Raw genomic sequence first — 24,853 nt, 5'->3', positions numbered from 1 at the left:
CTCTCTTCCTTCTGTGGAAATCTTTTTTAAAAAGATTTATTATGTTTTTATTTCCCCCTTCCCCTCCTCTTGCCCTCCTATTCTTTCTTGCTGTCTGTGTCCATTTGCTGTGTGATTTGTATCTATTTCTTTTTTGTCTTCTCTTCTCATTTTTTTTCTCGTCTAGGATTCACCAGGATTTCATCCTGGGGACCCCTGATGTGGAGAGAGGCTCCCTTTCAATTGTACCACATCAGTTATTGGTCTCTGCTGTGCTTCACTGTTTTTCTCTTTTGTTGCAGCATTATCTTGCTGCATGACTCACTTGCGCAGGCACTGGCTCACCTTGCAGGCACTCACATGGGCACTGGCTTACCATGTGGGCACTTGTGTAGGCACTGGCTCATCACACAGGCATGCTTTCCCTTCTTCTTTTTCACCAGGAGTCACCAAGGATTGAACCTGTGTCTTCCCTTATGGTAAGTAGAAGCCTTATCACCTAAGCCACATCTGCTTCCCTCTCTGGAAATCTTATGTGTTCTGCTTGTTCTTGTGCAGTATTTTCTCCACGGCTCCTATTATTTGTTTAAATTCTCTCCCTCACTCCATGCCCCATTATCCTTAAACTTTACAGTTCTGGGATCCTTCTTATCCTACAGCAGCTCAATTCTCCCCACCCTTTTGAACATGAGGCTTTTCTGCCTCTGATTTCTTCTCCATTAATCTATCCCACCATGGGCAGGTAACTGTAGTCAATCCAGACAGGTGTGTCCATCCAGAAAGTCCCATTTTGTGTTTTGGTAGTCCAGCATAGAGAGACTTGATTGAGTGAATACACCTCTTGCCAATAGTTCTGCTGTAGCTTCTCTTTTTTCCCCTGGCCTGGGGGTCCTTTCGTATGCAAATCCACAGTGGCTAGTTTTCCTCCCTGACCTCTGCAGATTTGGTTCCATTTTCCTCGATATGCATGGGCTTCAAACCCACTGCTGTGAGAGAATACAGTCTATATCTGTGGCAGAAGGGACCTCAGCCATGCTGCCTCTCTGTGACTCCCCAGTTTTGTGGTACTGAGTGAGGAGGTGGAGGTGTCCAGACTGGCAGCTCCAGGAAGAAAATCTCCTATCTGAAATTAGGCATTTTTCCTCTTTTCTGTGTTCCAATCACCTTCCGGAGTTCTAAGGAAATCTTTAGTCAATTGATTATTGATTTGAAAAGAGTAGTGTCTTTTTTATTTTATTTTTTGTCTTAATTTATTTTTTTTAATATTACATTCAAAAAATATGAGGTCCCCATATACCCCCCACCCCCTCACCCCACTCCTCCCCCCATAACAACAATCTCCTCCATCATCATGAGATATTCATTGCATTTGGTGAATACAACTCTGAACACCGCGGCACCTCATGGTCAATGGTCCACATCATAGCCCACACTCTCCCACGTTCCACCCAGTGGGCCATGGGAGGACATACAATGTCCAGAAACTGTCCCTGCAGCATCACCCAGGACAACTCCAAGTCCTGAAAACACCCCCACATCTCATCTCTTCCTCTTACTCCCTACCCCCAGCAGCCGCCAGGGCCACTTTTTCCACACCAATGCCACATTTTCTTCGATTACTAATCACAATAGTTCATGAATAGAATATCAGTAAATCCACTCTAATCCATACTCTATTCCTCCACCCTGTGGACCTTGGAATGGTTGTGTCCACTCCACATTTATAAAGAGGGGGCTTAGATTCCACATGGATGCTGGATGCAATTCTCCTGCTTTCATTTGTAGGCACTCTTGGCTCCCTGGTGTGGTGGTTGACCTTCTTCACCTTCATGTTAGCTGAGTGGGGTAAGTCCAATAAGCCAGAGTGTAGGAGTTGCAAGTCTGTTGAGGCTCAGGGCTTGGCTATCACATGGTCAGTCCAGAGATTCAGGTCCCCTGGGTATACATTAAGCCCCAGCACCAACTACACATCCGTTCAAAGTAACAGGAGAGGCTTGTGAACAAAGATCACATCTGGGTCCAGCTCCATCACACAGAAACACAAACTCCAAAGTAGAGCCAACTGACATGACACTGAACTCCATCTGCCATGACCATAAAACCTGTGGGTCTCTGTAGCCCTCAGAAGAACCAATACCTGGAGTTGTACTACTTTATCTGTCTCTGGGACTCTGCTGAGGTGTGCATAGGGACAACCCTTCTGATAATCTCATGGCTCTTTTTGGAGATGCATAGCCATATAAACTCATTTGTCCTTTCCAAAGAATAATGCTTTAACCAATGGTGGTGGGAGAACTGAATATCAATATGCAAAAGAATCAAGGAGGAGCCCTGTCTCATACCATACACAAAAGTTAACTCAAAATGGATCAAAGACCTAAATATAAGGACCAGGACTACAAATTTTAACTCCTAGAAGAAAACGTAAAGAAGCATCTTCAGAACCAAGTGTTAGGCAATTGTTTCTTAGACTTTATACCCAGAGCACAAACAATACAAGGCAAAATAGACAAATGGCACTTCAACAAATTAAAAACTTTTGTGCATCTGGGAAGTGGATGTAGGTCAAGCAAATTGGACTTCTGCCTACCACAAGAAAGGTTCTGGGTTCAGTTCCCAGTACCTCCTGGAGAAGTCAAACTGGCATGGCTGGCAGGGGTGGAAAGCTGATGCAACAAGCTGATGCAACGATACAGACACAAAGAGGAAAGTCAATGAGAGACACAACAAACCAGGGTGCTGAGGTGGCTCAGGTGATGGAGCACCTCTCTTCCACATGGGAGGTTCTCAGTTTGGTTCACAGTGCCTCCTAAAGAGAAGACAAGCAGACACAGAGAACACACAGCAAATGGACACAGTCAGCAGAAAGCAACCACAAACAAGAGGAAGATGAATAAAATAGATCTTATAAAAAACCTTTTGTGCATCATAGGACTTTATCATGGAAGTGAATAGACAACCTACTCAATGAGAATATATTTTGAAACCAAATACCTCATAAGGGTTTAATATCCAGAATATATAAAGAAATCTTACTAAAAAAATAAACAAAACAATTAAAAATGGGCAAATAATTTTAACAGATATTTCTCTAAGGAAAACAGGCAAAAGGCTAAAAAACACATGAAAAGTTGCTCAACATCATTAAATATTAGGGAACTGCATTTCAAAAAACCACAATGAGATACCATTTCGCACATACTGGAATGGCTACTATTAAAAAAAAAAACTATATTGCAAGTGTGAGAGTTGATGTGGAGATGTAGGAAAACTCATTGCGAATGGGAATGTAAAATGGTGCAACTACTGTGGAAGACAGTTTGGCAGTATCTTGGAAAGCTAAGTATAGAATTACCACATGACCCAGCAATCTCAATACTAGGTATATACCCCTAAAGAACTGAAAACCAGCACTCAAACAGATATTTTCACACTAATGTTTACAGCAGCATTATACACAATTGCCAAAGATGGAAGTAACTGAAGTGCCCATCAAGTGATGAATGGGTAAACACAATGTGGTATAAACATACCACAGAATATTATTTAATGGAAGAAATTGCAGCATTGTTGTGAAGAAAGTGGCCACGGTAGCTGCTGAGGATAGGGAGAGGGAAGAAAAGATATGATGTGGGGGCATTTTCAGGTCTTGGAGTTGTCTTTGGTGGTACTCAGGGACGGATGCTGGACATTATATATCCTGCCATGGCCCACTGGCTGGAGTGAGGGAGAGTGTAAATTACAATGTAAACCATTATTCATGTGGTGCAGCAGTGGTCTAAAATGTATTCACTAAATGCAATGAATGTCCCACGATAATGAAAGAGGTTGTTGATGTGGAAGGAATGGGGTGAGGGTTGTGGGGGGTATATTGGGACATCTTATACTTTTTGATTGTAACATTTATAAAAAGAGAGGCAAAAATAAAGGAATGAAGATGATATGCATGATTGTTTGTTAGCTCACAAAACTTCTCAAATAAAATACTCTGGTTTCTCCTCAGATCATATAAATCTTTTGCCTCTTACTAAGGTTTTCCATGGAGAGAAACGAGTCTGATTTTTAAGCAATTTTTTGAGGTCTTGCTTTTGCAAGGCTAAAAAGTTTTTTAAAGTAAAAAAAAGACCCAAAATGCAGATAGTAATAATAATAAAATAAAATTAAATGAATGCAGTTCTGATTCATGTGAAAACATGGATGAACCTTGAAAACACTATGTTGTGTGAAATCATCCAAACTCAAAAGGACAAATATTGTGTGATCTCACTGACATGAAATAATGACAAAAAGCATACTCATAGAGTCAGAATCTAGAATAGAGGTTATCATCGGCTGGTATGGGAATAGGGAATGGGGGGTTCATGCTTAAATTGTACAGTTTCTATTTGGGTTGACTATAAAGCTTTGGTTTTTGCTGGTGGGGATGTTAGTAAAACATTGTGAATGTAAGCAACAACACTGAATTATATATGTGAATAGGGTTAAAATGGGGAAATTTTAGGTCATATATGTGTTACCAGAATTAAAATTTATAAATAAAATCACTGACTTTAGGACTGTACATCACAGTAAGTCATACTGTAAAAGATGGACTATAGTCCATAGCCCCTATTAAGGGAAATTATTAAAAGGTTCTTCCACGAATTATAACAAATGTACCAAACTAATGCAAGGTGTTAATAATAGGGTGGTATATGGGACCTCAGGAATTTATGTGTTATTTCTGGAAATCTACATCGCTAACAAAAAATTTAATAAAATATATGTATTTAAATAAAAATCCTTTCTTCGTATGTCCAAAGCCCTTTCTCACCTTCTTACTTTTCTCTTCCCTTTCTATATTTATTTTTTTTTTTAATTTTTTAATTTTTTATTGACTTTGTAATAATATTACATTAAAAATATATATGTGAGGTCCCATTCAACCCCACCCCCCCACCCCCCCTCTCCCCCCCCCAACAACACTCGTTCCCATCATCATGACACATCCATTGGATTTGGTAAGTACATCTTTGGGCACCTCTGCACCTCATATACATTGGTTCACATCATGGCCCATACTCTCCTCTATTCCATCATGTAGGCCCTGTGAGGATTTACAATGTCCGGTGATTACCTCTGAAGCACCATCCAGGGCAGCTCCATGTCCCGAAGACGCCTCCACCTCTCATCTCTTCCTGCCTTTCCCCATACCCTTTGTCCATTATGTCCACTTTTCCCAATCCAATGCCACCTCTTCTATGTGGACACTGGATTGGTTGTGTCCATTGCACCTTTATGTCAAGAGGAGGCTCAGATTCCACCTGGATGCTGGATGCAATCCTCCCATTTTCAGTTGTAATCACTCTAGGCTCCATGGTGTGGTGGTTGTCCTTCTTCACCTCCATCTTAGCTGAGTGTGGTAAGTCCAATAAATCAGATTGTAGGTGCTGGAGTCTGTTGAGGCTCAGGATATGGCTATCACATTGTCAGTCCAGAGATTCAAATCCCCTAAATATATCTTAAACCCCAACATTAACTGCACCTCCAGCACATTAGCATGAAAGTCTTATGAAGGGAGATCCCATCTGAGTCCAGATTCATCACACATAAACACCATTTCCAAAGAGGGGCCATCTGCCCTGGTAGTTAACCCCATCGGCCATGACCATAACTCCCATGGGTCTCTTTAGCCCTCAAAGGAACCAATATTGGTTCCCTTTCTATATTTAATAGACAACTTCTTGATACTTCAATTCCATTATTTAACTGTATGACCTTGGTCAAGTCAGCTTTTTGGGCCTCAGTTTCCTCATCTACATAAAATGAGTATAATAATCACAAATATGTCATAGAGATTTGTGATAATATTAGAAAATAATAGTAAGTATTTAAAAAGTGATTACTATATGTCAATCACAATAAGCACTTAATATCTTTTAACTCATTTAATTTTCATAATAATTTTATGAAAGAGGTGCTGTGTTCCAATATTTTAGCTGGGTAAATTGAGACAGAGATATTAAGTATGTTGCCCAAGGTCACACAATCATTAAGCAGTATAGCTGGAATTGGAATTCAAAGTCCATGCTTCAACAACCTTGCTACAGTTAAAGTGCTTAGCACAATGCCTAAACCACAGTACGCTCCAAATAATATTCACTAATACCATTTTATTATTATGTTAGTGCCTCATCTCCCTTCTTTTTGGTTTGCTCACTTTGGATTCTCCCATTTTGCATAGCACACATCTTGTATTTAACAGATGTTCAATAAAGAGTTTTGGAATTTAATTTTAAAATATCATGGTCTACATTGACGATGAGGTGCAGAGGTGCTCAGAAATGTATTCATCAAATGCAATGAATGTCTCATGATGATGGAGGAGGTTGTTGTTATGGGCGGAGGAGTGGGGTGAGGGGGGTGGGAGGTATATGGGGACCACATATTTTTTTAATGTAACATTAAAAAATAAATAAAGAGAAAAAAATTTAAAAATATATCATGGTCCAAGAATATAGTGTCTATAAGATACTCAATTTAGATCCACAAACAAAGTATGATGAAAGTAAAATAATGGAAAAGATATTTCATGTAAATAGTAACCAAAGAAGAGATAGGATGCCTGTACTAATATCATACAGAATGGACATTACATAAAAAATTGCTACATGAAATAAAGAAATATATTGTGTATTGAATATAGAGTCAATCCATCAAGAAGATATAATGATTAAAACATATGCATATGTAATAACAGAGCCCCAAAGTACATTAACCAAAAATTGACAAAATTGAAGGGAGATATTGGTGGTTCTACAATAATATGCATAGACTTCAAAACTGTATATTCAATAATGAATAGAACACATAGAGCAGAGATAATTAAATAAATAGATGACTTAAAAAATTAGAACCCAACTAGACTTAACACACATATATATAATGCTTCTCCCAAACAAGCAGAACACTCTTTATTTTCAAGTACCCAGGCAACATAATCAAGCACAGTCCACATGTTAGACTACAAAAAGAGCCTCAAATTTAAAAAGATTGAAATCAGACAAAGTGTCTTATTTAAACAAAAAAAAAGAAGATAAAAATCAATAAAAGAAGGAAAACTGGAAAATTTACAAATATGTGGAAATTAAACAGCATACTCTTAAACAACCAAAGCGTCAAAGGTATGTGGCAGTTTTAGATTACTTATGAATCCCCAAAAGAGATATTATATTTGTAAACTAATCTATTTGGGTGCAATACCCTTCGATTGCATTAGATTCTGGTGAGATGTATTTGATTAAATTATGTAAATTTGATTTAAGGCTTTGTTTCAACCACATCAGTAGGGCATGACTCTGGTTGAGTCTCTGCCACATTTGTGTGCTGATATAAGCAGACACTCACTCAAGAAGACACACAGGAAGAGAGACAGAGCTCTATAGACAAGGAAGAAGAGAGAATTTTGTCAGTTTTGATACTGGAGCCCTGGGGAGAGATAAGCCATTTGCCTGACAGTTTCCAGCACAGCAGCTGAGCAGCTGAAAAATTCTGGAAAGAAACAAGCACTATGTGAGACAGATATAGGAAGTTCAGAGATCAGAAGAAGCTGGGCCCACAGAACCATAAAAGGAAGAAGTAAGGAGAGACCAGGAAGAGATTGACCACCATCTTGCTTCAACATGTGCCAAATGACTTTGGTGAGAAAGCAGCCGTCAGCTGGACTCTTTAGGGCCTTGTAACTGTAAGCATTTACCCCAAATAAATACCCTTTATAAAAGCCAGCTGACTTCTGGTACTCTGCATCAGCACCCCTTTGACTGACTAATACAGAATAAATCACAGATAAATTTGAAAATACATAGGGGTGAATGAAAATGAAAATATGAAATACCAAAAGTTATGGAATGAAGCAAAGGCAATGCTCAGAAGGAAATTTATAGCTGTAACTGTTTATATTAAAAAAGATCTCAAATCAATCATGTAAACCACATCTGGAGAAACTAGAAAAAGAAGAGCAAACTAAACACAAAGGTAGCAGAAGGAAGGAAGTAATAAAGATTAGAGAAGAGGTGAAAGATAGATGAGAGAAAAATAATAAAATCAATGAAACCAAAATCTTTTAAGTGATCAACAGAATTGACAAAGCTTTTGGTAGACTGACAAAGAAAAAAATAGGTAAGTTGTAAATAAACAAAATCAGAATTTATGAAATAAAATGGATTATAAGTGAATAGCATAAAAATTTCATGCCAAAATATTTGATAATATAGATGAAAGGGACAAATTCCTAAAAACACACAAATTACCCAAATGGACAGAAGGAGAAATGGAAAATACAAACAGACCATATTAACTAAAAGACTGAATCAGTAATCACATTTTCTAAACAAAGAAAATCCCAGGAATAACTGCCTTCACTGTTAAATTCCACGAAATGCTTAAATAAGATTTCATAACAATTCTCAAATTTTCCAAAAAAATGGAAGAGGAAGGAGTACTTCTCAACTCATTATGTAAGGCTAGCATTATGCTGGCTAAAAACCCATACAAGGAATTCTGGGAAGATGACCTCAGAATATGTAGCCAGGAGTCAACTTTCTCACAAAAAAATTGAGGAAGGATAAAAAGCCGTCCAAGGAACCTATTATATTTTGGGAATCTTCAGACAAAGAGAGGACTGTGCATCCACCAGAAGGACAAAAGACAGAAAGAAGAAGAAGCCAAAATGAAAGCCATGAATTACTAACACCAATGACTCAAAGTGATACCCATCACCCACACTCAAAGAGAACAGCCTGGATAATACCTGACCCAATGCAGTCAACTGAGAGGGAAACAGAAATCTTCCTCCCTGGGAAGAGGGAGGATGCAGTGGAGGGTGGAGAGTGGTTCTCTTCAGTGAATTTGGCTAGCAGAGCCTGCTTTGAGTATCAGCTCTGGCCAGACCAGAATCATGGGCAAGTGGATGTTGAGTCACCTCCAGGGAAATGTTTGCTAGTGAGCATAATCAGCTGATCAGATGGGAAACTGCAAGGAGAAAAACTGCTTTAAGGGATTTTTTCCCCTAAAATTCTGGGGGTGGATCAGTGTCCCCAGAACAGTTTTTGGTTCTTTCTGTAACCTAAACCCTGGGAGAAAATTTAGACCCCATTAGTGAGTCACTGGCCTGATAATGATACTTAAGCTGGACAATTTTAAAGACTCAGAATAAGTTGAATCAAATATCAAGGAAATGCTGTGAAACAAAACAATAGGCAAGAGAAAGAAAGTGGCAATTGGGGTAAATTCACCCACATATTCAGATGCGCAGACATCTGCCAAAAATTACAAGCATATTAGGAAACAAAAAATGATGGCCCAGTCAAAGGAACAAACCAAACATCCTGAAGAGATGCAGGATTTAAGACAATTAATCAGTGATAATCACACAAATCTCCTAAATTCTTCTCTTCCATATTTCTGATCTTTTTATTTATTCTATTTTTCTTCTTTTATTTTTTATTCCACCTTTTAAATTCTTATTCCTTTTAATTTTTTTAAATGATTTTCAGTCTTTATTTTCCTGCCTCTTTTATGGTTCCTTTTCTATCTTTTATATTATTGCTACTATTCCTTTTCTTTGGATTTCTATTTTCTTTTCTATGATGTTAATATTTTCCCAAGGAAACAGAGACAACTACAAAGATATGGAATAAGAGGAACCAAGTGCCATATCACATATCATAAGGAGCCATATCACAAAACATAACAAAACCTTAGTACAGTAAAAAGAAAAGCTGATCAACCTAATAGTCCATCAAGATAAACACATGCCTAGACACCAAAAAAAATTACCAGGCATACTGAGAAACAGGAAGATATGGCCTAGTCTAATGACAGACTGAGAAACAAGAAGAGATGCAGAATGTGGAAAAAACAATCAAGGATATTCTTGATTATGGACATTTTCCAAGATAGACCTCATGCTAGGTCACAGAGCAACTCCCAATGAATTCTGATAAGATTGAAATTATACAAATTAATTCTCTGACCGCAATGGAATGAAGCTGGAAATTAGTAAGGGTCAGAGAACCAGATTAGGCACAAAGATATGGAAGTCAACGCACACTTAGAAAAAGAGTGGGTCAAGGAGGAAATCTCAAAATAAATCAGCAACTACCTTGAAATGAATGAAGATGAGAACACAACATATCAAAGCCTATGAAATGTAGCAAAAGGAGTACTGATAAGGAAATTCATAGCCATAAATGCATATATTAAAATAGAAGAAAGAACTAAAATCAAAGACCTAACTGTGCACCTGGAGGAATTAGAAAGTGAGCAACAAACTAACCCTAAAGAAAGTAGAAAAAAAGTAATAAACAAAGATTAGAACAGACTTAAATGAAATTGAAAATAAAGCACTAGAAAAAATAAAACCAAAACCTGGTTCTACAAAAAGATTAATAAAATTAACAAACCCTTAGCTAGACTAACAAAGAAACAGAGAAGATGCAAATACATAAAAAAAGAAATGAGGAAGAGGATATCACCACTGACCCCACAGAAATAGAGTATAATAAGGATACTTTGAAATATTATATGACAAAATGAATATTTAATAGGAAATGGAAAAATTCCTAGAAACATACTAGCAACCTACATTGTTAAAAGAAGAAATTGATGAACTCAACAGATCAATCACAAGTAAAGAGATAGAATTCACTATCAAAAGCCTCCCAACTAAAAACAGCCCAGGACCAGACAGCTTGAGAGGTGAATTCGACCAAACATTCTGGAAAGAACTAACACCAATCCTGCTAAAATCTTGCAAAAAATAGAAGTACGTGGAACAATACCTAACTCACTCTATGATGCCAACATCACCCTAATAACAAAGTGAAACAAAGATGCCACAAGAAAGGAAAACTATAGACCAATGTCTCTAATGAACCTAGATGCTAAAATCTGCAATAAAATACCTGCCCACCATATTCAACAACATATCAAACCATGACCAAGTGATTTTCATCTCTGGTATGCAAGGATGGTTCAACAAAGGAAAATCAATGCTATAAACCACATAAAGAGATCAAAAGAAAAAACAACAACACATACCTATAGATGCAGAAAAAGCATTCTACAAAACAAAGCAACCTTTCCTGATAAAAATGTTGCAAAAGATAGGGGTAGAAGGAAAGTTCATCAACATGATAAAGAGTTTATATGAAAAACCCATAGCTAACATCATATTCAGTGATGAAATCCTAAAAACTTTCCCTATAAGGTCAGGAACAAGACAAGAATGCCCACTTTCACTGCTTCTATTTAACATAGTGTTAGAAGTACTTGCATGAGCACTGAGGCAAGAAATAGATACAAAATTAATCCAGCAGCTGAGAGGGGATGGAATCCTGCCAGAGTGGGCTGTTTTGGGAACTTACAAAGCAGAAGGTGTCCGCACGTCGATCTGGAGACATTGTGACAAAAGTAGTGCTTGCTCAAGGTAAAATTGCGGGTTTCTAGCACTGAAGCCAGAAACTGTGGGTAAGCAAAAGCCTTCCCTTTAGGGCTGAGGGCCACAGCTTTCCTTGAAAACTGCCGGTCACATGGCAGTGTTCCCGAGCCACATATTCCCCAATTGCATGATCCCTAAGCCCATGTTCCCTGAACCGCCATAACCCACATTCCATAGACCCATGTAACCTGAGTCCACATTTTCCCAGACCTCCATTCCCCAAACCCAGCCCTCCACAAACTATGGCATCCCTTTAGCCCTCTGGTCTCAGATTAACTACAGGAGTGGGAGTGTTTTTGTGGGGGCTGCAGAGGGGCTGGAGAAATGCAGGTTCAATTTTCTGGTCACCCCCACACACACACTTTATTTAAGCTTGGAGCAGCATATCAGCTGGCTTGGGGAGAGCCTAGGAAGAGAGGAGAGGTGAATCTGTTGAGAAAGCCCAATTTACCTAAATGCTCTGGGACAGGAAACTTGGTCTGGGAGAAGGTAGAGTCAGAAAGTTAACTAGCCCCTCTGTAGCACACCAAAGGGAGAGGGACAGGACATGATTTGCAGGCTTCCAATAGCATATTTAGAGTTTCTGGCAAGGTGTGGGTACTCTCTCTCAAGAAATTAAGAGGCATTATTTTCTGTGGCGAGTTGGTTCACCAGGGTCCCATTTGAATCTCCTCTGGGAGCCCTCACATTGCCTTCCTGCTGCTCTGGGAGAGAGGGAGATGAGAAAGGGAGAAAGGGGGAAGGTCAGACTACTAAGCAGTTTATTCAATTGCAAAGAGGATTCCTTGCTTGATGCCTAGTCTGGTGTTTTCTATGGTTTTGCTTTCTTGTTTTTCCTTCCTCTTTATCCCCTGACCTTTTTTATTTTCCTTTTCTATTTTTGCTTGCTTTTTATTCCCTTTTTTTCTTCTTCTTTTTTCTTTTTTTATAGTAGGTGCTGGAGGCTGTGTTTTTCATTTGCTGCGCTTCCTCATCCTCAATTTCCTCTTTTATGTGTGTACTGATTTTGGCTACCAATGCTATCCCCTTTCCTTTATACCTTTCTATACTCCATCAATAATTGTTTCTATTCCATCTTTCTTTGTTTGGCTCCCAATTTTTTCTGAATTTTTATTTCTAATACCTCTATTCTGTTTTCTATCATTTATTAATTCTTTATGTTATTGTCTTTTCTTTTCTCTTTCCCTCTCTCCTGACCACACTGGACTTTTAATTCATACTATATTCCTCCCCATATTAGTTTACTACATCATTATAGGTACTCCACTTTTTTACAGTTATAACTACACACAGCTTACATGAGTTGTATATCTATTCTCCTAGATCTCACACGGTTCTTCTGCTAGCAATTATTATCAATACTACTATTATACTTTTTCTTTACTTACCCCTTTTACTTTCTCTGGCCCTAATATTTTCCTTCAAGGGAACTTAGCCAACAACAAAGAACTAGAATAGAACAAAGTGACAAAGAGAAGACAAAACATGCACACAAAAACACCTAAATAAACCCCAAGACTAGATGAAGATGCTAATCAAGTGAATAAAGTCATCAAGATAAATGAAGACCAGACAGCGAAAAAAAAATTACAAACCATACCAATAATCAGGAATACATGGTCTAATCAAATGAACAAACTAAAAACTAGGAAGACGAGTGGAACATTGAACAATTAATTAAATTTTTCAAAATATATATCATGGACCAGTTCAAGGAAGTGAAGGAAGAGATTAAGAATATTAAGAAAAGACTCAGGGAGCATACAGAAGAAATTGTAATAATATACAAAAAGATAACAGATATGATGGTGATGAACAGCATAATCCAGGAAATAAAAAATATGCTCTCAGCTAATAACAGCAGATTTGAAGAGGCAGAGGAAAGAATTAGTGATGTGAAAGATAATACATTAGAAATCAAACAAATAGTAGAATTGATTGATAAAAAGATAGTAAAAGTCCAGCAGGGACTTAGGGACATGAATGACAATGCAAAATGCACAAACATATGCATTATAGGCATCCCAGAAGGAGGAGAGTAGGGAAAGGGGACAGAAGGGTTTTTGGAAGAAATAATGGCTGAAAATTTCCCAAATCTATTAAAGGAGATGGATGTACATGTCCAGGAAGAACAATGCACTCCAAAAGCATAAATCCCAACAGTTCTAGTGTTGGGAAAAAGATTTAAACAGACACTTCTCCAAAGAAGAAATACAAAGGGCTAAAAAGCACATGAAAAAATGCTCCAAATCTTTAGCTATCAGGGAAATGCAAATCAAAACTACAATGAGATATCATCTTACTCCCATAAGATTGGCAGCTATGAAAAAAACAGAAGAATACAAATGCTGGCGCGGATGTGAAGAAATGGGAACACTCATCCACTGCTGGTGGGAATGAAAAAGGATCCAGCCATTCTGGAGGACAGTTCGGTGGTTTCTCAAAAAACTAACCATAGATTTGCCATATGACCCAGCAATTCCACTGCTGGGTATATACCCAGCAGAACTGAAAACAAGGATACAAACTGATATATGCACACCAATGTTCATAGCAGCATTGTTCACTATCGCCAAAAGTTGGAATCAACCCAAATGCCCATCAACAGATGAGTGGATCAATAAAATGTGGTATATACATACAATGGAATACTACTCGGCTTTAAGAACAAATACACTACAAACACACGTGATAACATGGATGAATCTTGAGAACCTTATGTTGAGTGAAGCAACCCAGGCATTGAAGGACAAATACTACATGACCTCAATGATATGAAATAAGCAAGCTGCTTCAGAGAGCTAGAGACTGGAAGATAGGCTTACAGGAAAATGGGGGGTAGAGGAAGGATGTAAGCTTGCATCTACATGGGTGAAATCTATGATAAGCTGGAGGTAAGTATGTGTACAAGGAAGAGATAAAATGGGGGCATAAGGTTACCTTTGGGTGGGGCTTTGCAGACATATACTTGTCAAATTATCCAATACTCAAGAAAAAGAGAAAACTAAAAGCAGCAAGAGAAAAGAAATCCATCACATACAAAAGAGGCATCATGAGTTTAAACGCTGATTTCTCATCTGAAACCATGGAGGCAAGAAGGCAGTGTATGACATAGTCAAGGTAATAAAAGAAAAAAATATCCAACCAAGAACACTCTATCCAGCTAAGTTAGCATTCAGAAATGATGGAGAGCTCAAAATATTCACAGATAAACAGAAACTAAGAGAGTATGCCAACAAGAATACTGCCTGTTAAGAAATACTAAAGGAAGTCCTGCAGGAGAAGAGCAAAAACAGGAGAGACAGAGTTGTAGGAGAATGTGAGAACAAATAAAAACACAAAAAGAGAAAAAAACAAACAAAATATGACAAACAACAATCCGAAGAAAATATGGCTCATATAAGTAATTCCTTGAAAGTAATAACACTGAAAGTCAATGGATTAAACTCACCTGTCAAGAGACTCAGACTGGAAGATTGGATAAGGAAATATGGCCCATCTATATGCTGTCTACATGAAACATATCTTAGTCCAGGGATTCAAGGAGGTTGAAAGTGAATGGCTGGAAAACAATCTTACAAGCAAACAATAACCAAAAAGGGGCAGGTGTAGCTATAGTAATATCAGATAAAATAGACTTTAAATGCAAAACAATTGTAAGAGACAAAGATGAACACTACATATTATTGAAAGGGTTTATCTTTCAAGAAGAAAGAATAATCATAAATATTTAAGCTCCTAACAAGAGCATCTCCAATTATGTGAGGAAAACAGTAGAAAAACTAAGGGAACGAATAGATGCCTGTACAACTATAGTGGGGGATTTTAATACACCACTATTAACTTAGGACAGGACATCTCAAAAGAAAATCAGTAAAGAAACAAAGACTTTGAACAAAATGTTAGAAGAGCCAGACCTAATAGACATATATAGACTATTACACCCAAGTATAGCAGGATATACATTCTTTTCAAGTGCACATGGATCATTCTCTGAGATAGACCAATGCTACTCCAAAGAGAATGTCTCAATGAATTCAGAAAGATCAAAATCACACAAAATAGTTTCTCTGACCACTGTGGAATGAAGTTGGAAATCTGCAAGGGACAGAGACCCAGATTTGTCAACAATATATGGAAGTTAAACAACACACTATTAAAAAAGCAATGGGTCAAGTAGGAAATCTCAAAAGAAATCTATAACTACCTAGGAAGTAATGAAAATGATAAAACAACATATCAAACTTATGGGATGCAGCAAAAGCAGTATTGAGATGTACATTTATAGCCATAAATTCATACATCAAAAAAGAAGAAAGAGCTAAAATGGAAGACCTAACTGCACATTTGGAGTAGTAAAAAAAACAAGAAACTAACCCCAAAGGAAGAAGAAAGAAAGAAATAACAAAGATCAGAGCAGAACAAAATGAAATAGAAAATAAGAAAGCACTTGAAAAAATAAAATCAAGAGCTGGTTCTTTGAGAAGATCAATAAAATTGACAAACCCTTAATGAGAATAACAAAGAAAAAAAAGAGAAGATGCTAATATGGAAAATAAAAATGAGAAAGTGGATACCACCACAGAACCCACAGAAATAAAGACTATCATAAGAGTATACTTTGAAAAACAATATTCCAACAAGGACAATTAAAAGGAAATGGACAAATTCCTAGAAACCCATAAGCAACCTACATTGATGAAAGAAGAAATTGATGATCTCAACAAACCAATCACACCTAAAGAGATAGAATCAGTTATTAAAAACCTCCCAACTAAGAAGAGCCCTGGACCCAGTGGTTTCACAGGTAAATTCTACCAAACTTTCCAGAAAGAACACCAATCTTGCTTAAACTCTTCCAAAAAATTAAAACGGAAGGAACATTGCCTAACTCATTCTATGATGCCAAAAGTACCCTAATACCAAAGTCAAACAAAGACACCACAAGAAAGGAAAATTGCTGAGAAATCTCTTCAGTGAACCTAGACATGAAAATCCTCAACAAAATACTTGCTAATCATATTCAACAACACATTAAACAAATTATACACCATGACGAAGTGGAATTAATTCCAAGTATGGAAGGGTGGTTCAACATAAGAAAATCAATTAATATAATACACCATATAGACATATTGAAAGAAAAAATCGCATGATCACATCTACAGATGCAGAAAAAGCATTTGATAAAATACAGCACCTTTTCTTGATAAAAACACTGCAAAAAAAACCAGAATAGGAGGAAACTTTATGAACATGATAAAGGGTCTATATCAAAAACACACAGCTGAAAGCGGGAGGATTGCATCCAGCATCCAGGTGGAATCTGAGCCTCCTCTTGACATAGAGGTGCAATGGACACAACCAATCCAATGTCCACATAGAAAAGGTGGCATTGGATTGAGAAAAGTGGACATGATGGCTGATGGGTATGGAGAAAGACAGGAAGAGATGAGAGGTGGAGGCATCCTTGGGACATGGAGCTGTCCTGGATGGTGCTTCAGGGGCAATCACCGGACATTGTAAATCCTCACAGGGCCCACTGGATGGAATGGGGGAGAGTGTGGGCCATGGTGTGAACCGTTGACCATGGGGTGCGGGGGTGCCCAAAGATATACTTGCCAAATGCAATGGCTGTGTCATGATGATGGGAGGGAGTGTTGCTGAGGGGGGGGAGAGGTGGGGTGGGGAAGGTAGGGTTCAATGGGACCTCATATATATATATTTTTAATGTAATATTATTACAAAGTAAATAAAATAAAATAAAATAATTAAAAAAAACACACACAGCTAACATCATTTGCAATGGTGAAATCCTAAAATCATTCCCTATAAGATCAGGAGTAAGACAAGGATGCCCATAATCACCCCTTCTATTTAAAATTGTGTTAGAAGTATTTGCTCAAGCACTGAGGCAAGAAACAGACATGAAAGCATCCAAATTGAAAAGGAAGAAGTCAAAATTTCACTATTTGCAGACGACATGATCTTGTACTTAGAAAGCCCTGAGAAATCTTCAACAAACCTTGTAGAAGTTATAAAAGAGTACAGTGATATAACAGGTTATTAGATCAATGCACAAAAATCAATAGCATTTATGTACACCAATAATGAGAAATCTGAGGATGAAATCAAGAAAAAATTACCATTTACAATGGTAAATAAAATAATCAAATACCTAGGAATAAATTTAACTAAACATGTAAAAGACTTATACACAGAAAACCACACAACAGGCGGCAGACTTAGCCCAGTGGTTAGGGCATCCATCTACCACATGGGAGGTCTGCAGTTCAAACCCCAGGCCTCCTTGATCCGTGTGGAGCTGGCCCATGCACAGTGCTGATGTGCGCAAGGAGGGCCATGCCACACAGGGGTGTCCCTCATGTAGGGGAGCCCCACGTGCAAGGAGTGTGCCCCATAAAGAGAGCCGCCCAGTGCCAAAGAAAGTGCAGCCTGCCCAGGAATGGAGCCACACACACGGAGAGCTGACACAACAAGATGATGCAACAAAAAGAAACACAGATTCCCATGCTGCTGACAAAACAGAAGTGGACGAAAGAAGACACAGCAAATAGACACAGAGAACAGACAACCGGGGTGGGGCGGGGAAGGGGAGAGAAATAAATAAATAAATAAATCTTTAAAAAAAAACCAAACAAACCACACAACACTGTTAAAAGAAATCAAAGAAGACTTAAATAAATTGAAGAATATTCCCTGTTCTTGGATAGGAAGAATAAATATCATTAAGATGTCTATCCTATCAAATCTGATCTGCAGATTTAATGCAATCCCAATAAAAATCACAGCATTATTTAATTAACTAGAAAAACTTACTATGAAACTTATTTTGAAGGTAAAGAGGCTCTTAACAGACAAAGGCATACTGAAAAACAAAAATAAAAATGGAAGAATCACATAACAGAAAACTATATTGGTCAAAAAAGGCATGGTATTGGCACTAGGATGGAAATATTGACCAGTGGAACTGAATTTAGAATTCTGATATAGATCCTCACATATACAGTCATTTTTTTTATCATTATCATAGCTTTTATTCCTCCACTTCACATTATCTGTATATTTTTTTGTTAAGTGAAATTCACATAACATAAAACTAACAATTGTAACAGTACATTCAGTGGCATTTAGTAACTTCACTATGTTGTGCACCAAATTTACCTAATTTCAGAACATTTTTATCCACTCCAAAGGAAACCTCATAGACTGAATAGGAGTTACTCCACCTTCCCCACTCCCCTCAACCCTGTCAACCATTAATTATCTTTCTGTTTCTCTTTATTTGCATATTTCAGGGGTGGGGTGGGATGCATGGGAACCTCTTATATATATATTTTTAATTATTTATTTATTTTTAAAATTACATTAAAAAAAATGAGGTCCCATTCAACCCCACCGCCCCCGCCCCCCACTCCTCCCACAGCAACACTCTCTCCCATCATCATGACACATCCATTGCACCTGGTAAGTTCATTTGATATTCAATGCTGAACTGGGATATAATGGCCTCTTCAACAAATGGTGCTTGGAGAGCTGGATATCCATATGCAAAAGAATGAGAGAGGATTACCATCTCACATCTTATACAAAAAGCAACTCATGATAGAGCAAAGATCTAGAGGAGTGTGCAGTGGGGGAGTGGGATGTATGGGAAACTCTTATTTTTTAATGTAACTTTTTTTGTGATCTATGTATCTTTAAAAAAGGAAAATTCAAAAAATAATATAAAGAGCCAAGGCCATAAAGATCTTGGAAGACAATGTAGGGAATCATCTACAGGACCTGGTAATAGGGAATGGCTTCATGAACTTCACACTCAAAGTATGAGCTTTGAAAGAAAAACAGGTAAATGGAAATCCTCAAAATCAAAGTCTTTCTCACCTCAAAGGAGTTAATCAAGAAAGTGAAAAGACAGTCTAAGCAATGGAAGAAATTATTTGGTAAGTGTATATCTGATAGGAAACTAATATCCAGAACATATAAAGAAATCCTATATCTTGAAAATAAAAAGACAAATAACCCATTTAAAAAATGGTCAAGAGATTTGAACAGATGCTTCTCCAAACAAGAAATACAAATGGCTAAAATGCACATGAAAAGGTGTTCAACATTGCTAGCTATTAGGGAAATGCAAATCATAACTACAATGAGTTTCCATCTTACACCCATTAGACTGGTGGCTATTAAAAAATGCAGAGGACAACTAGTGTTGGAGAGGATGTGGAGGAATGGGAACCCTCATTCCCTCCTTGAGAGAATGTAGAAAGTGCCAGCCATTGTGGAGGAGAGTTTGGCAGTTCCTCAAAACCTAGGTATAGAATTGCCACATTACACAGTGTAGCAGTTTGATATTATTCATGAATTCCAAAAGGAAATATTGGATTATGTTTGTAAACTGATCTCTTCCTCTGGGCATATTAGATTATATTGGATTCATAGGTTTACTTGATTAAGTAATTATGTAAACCTCTTGTGCCACTAGGACATTGAGTTCTTTTGTGGGTGGGGCTCATGGATAAAAGGCATGGCAAAAGACAGAGTTAAGGGTTTTTGATGTTGGAGTTTGATGCTGAAGCCTTAAGCTGGAGCCCTGGGAAGAGAGGAACACAGGAAGCCTGAACCCTCACAGATGTTGGCAGCCATTTTGCCCCAACTAGTGAAAATAGACTTTGGTGAGGAAAGTAACTTATGCTTTATGGCTTGGTATCTATAAGCTCCTACCCGAAATAAATACCCTTTATAAAAACCAGCCAATTTCTGGTATTTTGCATCTGAACCCCTTTGGAGGACTAATACAGTATTGGTATCAAGGAGTGGGGAATGCTTTTGCAATTACTGAAATGCTGGAATGATGTTATGAATGGGTAAGTGGTAGTTTTTGGAGGAATTGTGAGATGCTTGGTGAAAAAGGCCTAAATTTCTTTGCAGAAACTGTTGGTAGCAATATGGAGCCTAAATTTTTTTGTTGTAAGGCCTTAGAAGAAATAATGAGAAAGATGCTGAAGAGACTTTATGATGCCTTAGAAGTAACTGATGGGGAAGCAGATGTGGCTCAACTGATAGAGCATCCATCTACCATTTAGGAGGTTCAGGGTTAAAACTCAGGGCCTCCTTGCCAATGGGGTGAGCTGGCCCACATGTAGTGCTGCCATGCTCAAGGAGTGCCATGCCATGTATGATTTTTCTCCATGGAGCCCCATGCACAAGGAGTGTGCCCTGCAAGGAGAGCCACCCCATGTGAAAAAAGTGCAGCCCACCCAGGTGTGGTGCCACACACAGAGAGAGCTGACACAGCAAGATGATGCAACAAAAAGAGACACAGACTCCCAGTGCTGCTGAGCATGCAAGTGGACACAGAGAACACAAAGTGAATGGACACAACAGAGAGACAATGAAGGGGGAGGAGAAGGGAGAGAAATAAAATAAAATAAATATTTTTAAAAAGGAAATAAATGATGAAATTATTATTGGAAACTGGAGGAAAGATGATCTGTGTTTTAAAGTTACAGAGAATTTAATATTAATTCATGGTGTTTTATGGAAGGTAGAATTAGAAAATGGTGAACCTGGGCATTTAGCTGAAGAAATATAAAGTGAAACTGGACAATGTAGCTTGGCTTCTGCTTGAAGCTTATAGCAAAATGCTAGAAAAGAGAGATAATGAGGACTGAACTGTCAGGCACAAAAACAGAAACTGATTCTGGAAATTTCAAGCCTCTGAAAAGTAAGCTCCCAGATGAAAGTGCCCCACTGAAGGACTTAACTAAACTTGGAACTGGTAAGTCAAGATTGAAGATACAGTTATCTAGGAAAGACTTGTGTAAAGTCTTACTGTCTGATGGCTTGGACCCCTCCTTCTTGCATGTTAAACCAACAGACTTTTTGAGAGAGCTGTATAAACAAAACCACTGTCAGCTTGGAATAAAAAGGACATGGAAAGGAGAGACTGAAGGAGAAACAGTTTTAAGAGGAAAACCATGGAAGCTGAGATCTGGAATTAGGATATCACCTTGGGACAAGAGAGGAACCCTATCCAGGTGTATGAGAGGATGAGTTTTCCACAGCAGTTGAAGAGGGTGGATGTTCCTGTCCAATATTCTGGGAGAATTTTTCTGCCCCAGGGTACAGAGAGGGTGGAGCATATTCCCTAAGGATTAGGGTGATTAAGGTTAGCATCTTACAGGTTTGAGAGGGGTGGACATGTCCCCAAAGGTTAGGGAAGGCCAGGTGGTCAACTCTTTGCTCTGAGAAGTTTGAGCCCGTATGCCAAATGTTAGGGGGGGATGTTGTCTTTACATCACTATACTAGGGGAGTTAAGAGTCTAACTCAAATATTGGGTGAGGTGTGTCGATCACCCCAACACTCTTGGAAGGAGAGGTCTGGAGCTCAGTCGACACCCAGATGCTTGATTAGGGTGACACCAAGAAAATAGCCATTGGGCATGCCAGTAAAAAAGGGTGGGTCCCCATATGGTCCCAAGGAGAAGAAACCATTTTCTTTTTTTTTTTTTAATTATTTTTTTATTGACTTTGTAATAATATTACATTAAAAAATATATATATATATATGAAGTCCCATTGAACCCTACCACCCCCACCGCACCTCTCCCCCCCCCCAGCAACACTCCCTCCCATCATCATGACACAGCCATTGCATTTGGCAAGTACATCTCTGGGCACCCCCGCACCCCATGGTCAATGGTTCACACCATGGCCCACACTCTCCCCCATTCCATCCAGTGGGCCCTGTGAGGATTTACAATGTCCGGTGATTGCCCCTGAAGCACCATCCAGGGCAGCTCCATGTCCCAAAGACGCCTCCACCTCTCATATCTTCCTGCCTTTCCCCATACCCATCGTCCACCATGTCCACTTTTCCCAATCCAATGCCACCTCTTCTATGTGGACATTGGATTGGTTGTGTCCATTGCACCTCTATGTCAAGAGGAGGCTCAGATTCCACATGGATGCTGGCTGCCATCCTCCCATTTTCAGTTGTAATCACTCTAGGCTCCATGGTGTGGTGGTTGTCCTTCTTCAACTCCATCTTAGCTGAGTGTGGTGAGCCCAATAAGTCAGATTGTAGGTGCTGGAGTCTGTTGAGGCTCAGGACCTGGCTATCACATTGTCAGTCCAGAGATTCAAATCCCCTAAATATATCTTAAACCCCGACACTAACTGCACCTCTAGCACATTAGCATGAAAGTCTTATGAAGAGAGATCCCATCTGAGTCCAGATTCGTCACACATAAACACCAGTTCCAAAGAGGGGCCATCTGACCTGGTAGTTAACCCCATTGGCCATGACCGTAACTCCCATGGGTCTCTTTAGCCCTCGAAGGAACCGATACCTCGGGGTTGTATCTGCTTTATCTGTCTCTCAGACTCTGCTCAGTTGTGCATAAGGGCAATCCTTCTGACAGCCTCCAGACTGTTTTTTAGAGACTCGTAGCCATATAAACTCATTTCTCCTTTCCATTTCCCCCTTACATTAGGTCAAACAGCATTTTAAAGTCATGTTATTTTATGTAGACAGGGATATTCCGCTGATCCGTGTTGAACCTTCCGTATGAGGTCATTTTCCAGTTGCATCATCAGTTGGTAGTTGATAGTGGTCCCTCGGTGCCAGGGAGGCTCATCCCCGGGTGTCATGTCCCACGCTGAAACCATTTTCTTAAGAATGACTCCCAGACTTTGTAATTGAACAGAAGTTTCCCTGAAGGTCTACTGAACTGTAGAGAAACCATGACTCATGTTTTCCCCCCAATTTCTCCTTATTGTAATGAAAATATTTATCCTTTGTCTGTCCATTTGTGTATCGGAAGTAGATGAAATGTTTTTTAAGTTTCAGAGGTCTCTAGCAGACAGGACTTTGCCCCAAGAGAAACTGTATTTCTTTAATTTGATTGTGATATGACTTAATACTTGCATTGTAACTGATTTAAGGATTTCTAAAAAATATATTGTAATGTCTTTTTGGAATTCAGAGTGGGGACTGTAGCAGTTTGATACTATTGATAAATTCCAAAAAAGAAATACTGGATTACGTTTGTATATTGATCTTTTCCTCTGGGCATATTAGATTATATTGGATTCATAGGTTTAATTGATTAAGTAATTGTGTAAACCTTTTGTGCCAGTAGGGTATTGAGTCCCCATCCTTTGGTTGGTGCAGACTCACAGTTAAAGTCATGGCAAAGGACAGAGTCAAAGGTTTTAGATGTTGGAGTTTTGATGTTGGATTTTGATGCTGAAGCCTTAAGCTGAAGCCCTGAGAAGAGAGGAACCCAGGAAACCTGAAACCCTCACAGTTGGCAGTCATCTTGCTCCAACACGTGAAAATAGACTTTGGTGAGGGAAGTAACTTGTGCTTTATGGCCTGGTATCTATAAGCTCTTACCCCAAATAAATACTCTTTATAAGAACAATGAATTTCAGGTAATTTACATCTGCACCTCTTTAGCTACTTCACCCAGCAATTCCACTGCTGGGTATATACCCAGAAGAACTGAAAAAAAGTGCAAAAACTGATACATGCACACCAATGTTCATAGCAGCATTATTCACTATTGCCAAAAGTTGGAATCAATCCATGTGCCCATCCAAAGATGAATAAATAAACCAAATGTTTTATATACATACAATGGAGTAGTACTCAGCTGGAAGAAGAAATATATTAATAACACATATGATAACATGGATGAATCTTGAGGACCATATGTTGAGTGAAGGAAGCCAAGCATTGAAGAACAAATACAATATGACCTTTCTTGTATGAATTAAGTAAATCAAGCTGTCTCAGAGAGCTAGAGACTGGAATATAAGCTTACAGGAATTAGGGGTGGAGAGGAAGGTTGTGAGCTAATGCATGCATGGACAACATTTATGATACAGTGGAGTTAAGTTGTGTGGTGAAGGGATAAGATGAGGCATAGGGATACTATTTTGTCGGGTGTGCAGGCTTGAGGGGGACTGGGGTTGGAAGAGTGGGTCAGATGGTCCATGGAATTAGGGGGAGGGTTGTAGGAGATCAGGTGATCATGGGAGATTGTCAAATAATGTTGAGAAAACTCTTTAGAAAATATAAGAAGGAAAGGTTAGTTCTTTAAGGTGTTTGAGGGGGGCATCTGGTACCTTGTTCTCCTGGGGAGTGCTTCTTGGGAGTGTGTGAGTACTCATCTTGTCATTATAGATTATATCAGTGGGTGGAGACCCATACAATGAGTGGGAAATTGTATCCCCATCCTGGGGAGACCTAATATTCTCAAACAGAGGGGAGGGTGTCTCTTGAGAGCATGGTTGGCTCCCAATGAGGATGTACAGACTAGTGTTTCAAACTGTCAGCATTGTGGCAAGTATTTATGAATCTTG

At 38.7% G+C, this 24,853-nt stretch overlaps 1 protein-coding gene and 1 non-coding gene across 14 annotated transcripts in view; one reads left to right on the top strand and one right to left on the bottom strand.

Moving 5' to 3' along the window:
- ZC3H12B (zinc finger CCCH-type containing 12B) overlaps positions 1–24,853 on the bottom strand; it is a 786,782-nt gene that overhangs the window by 214,487 nt on the left and 547,442 nt on the right. The gene's annotated exons all lie outside the window — the stretch shown is intronic.
- Positions 3,963–4,077, top strand: LOC111759653 (U5 spliceosomal RNA). The gene has a single exon (XR_002793571.1). It is a non-coding gene; the product is annotated as a U5 spliceosomal RNA (small nuclear RNA).

This window comes from Dasypus novemcinctus, chromosome X, assembly GCF_030445035.2.
Source record: "Dasypus novemcinctus isolate mDasNov1 chromosome X, mDasNov1.1.hap2, whole genome shotgun sequence".
In the NCBI taxonomy this organism is placed as follows: Eukaryota; Metazoa; Chordata; class Mammalia; order Cingulata; family Dasypodidae; genus Dasypus; species Dasypus novemcinctus.
This window is presented reverse-complemented; position numbering and strand designations above follow the sequence as displayed.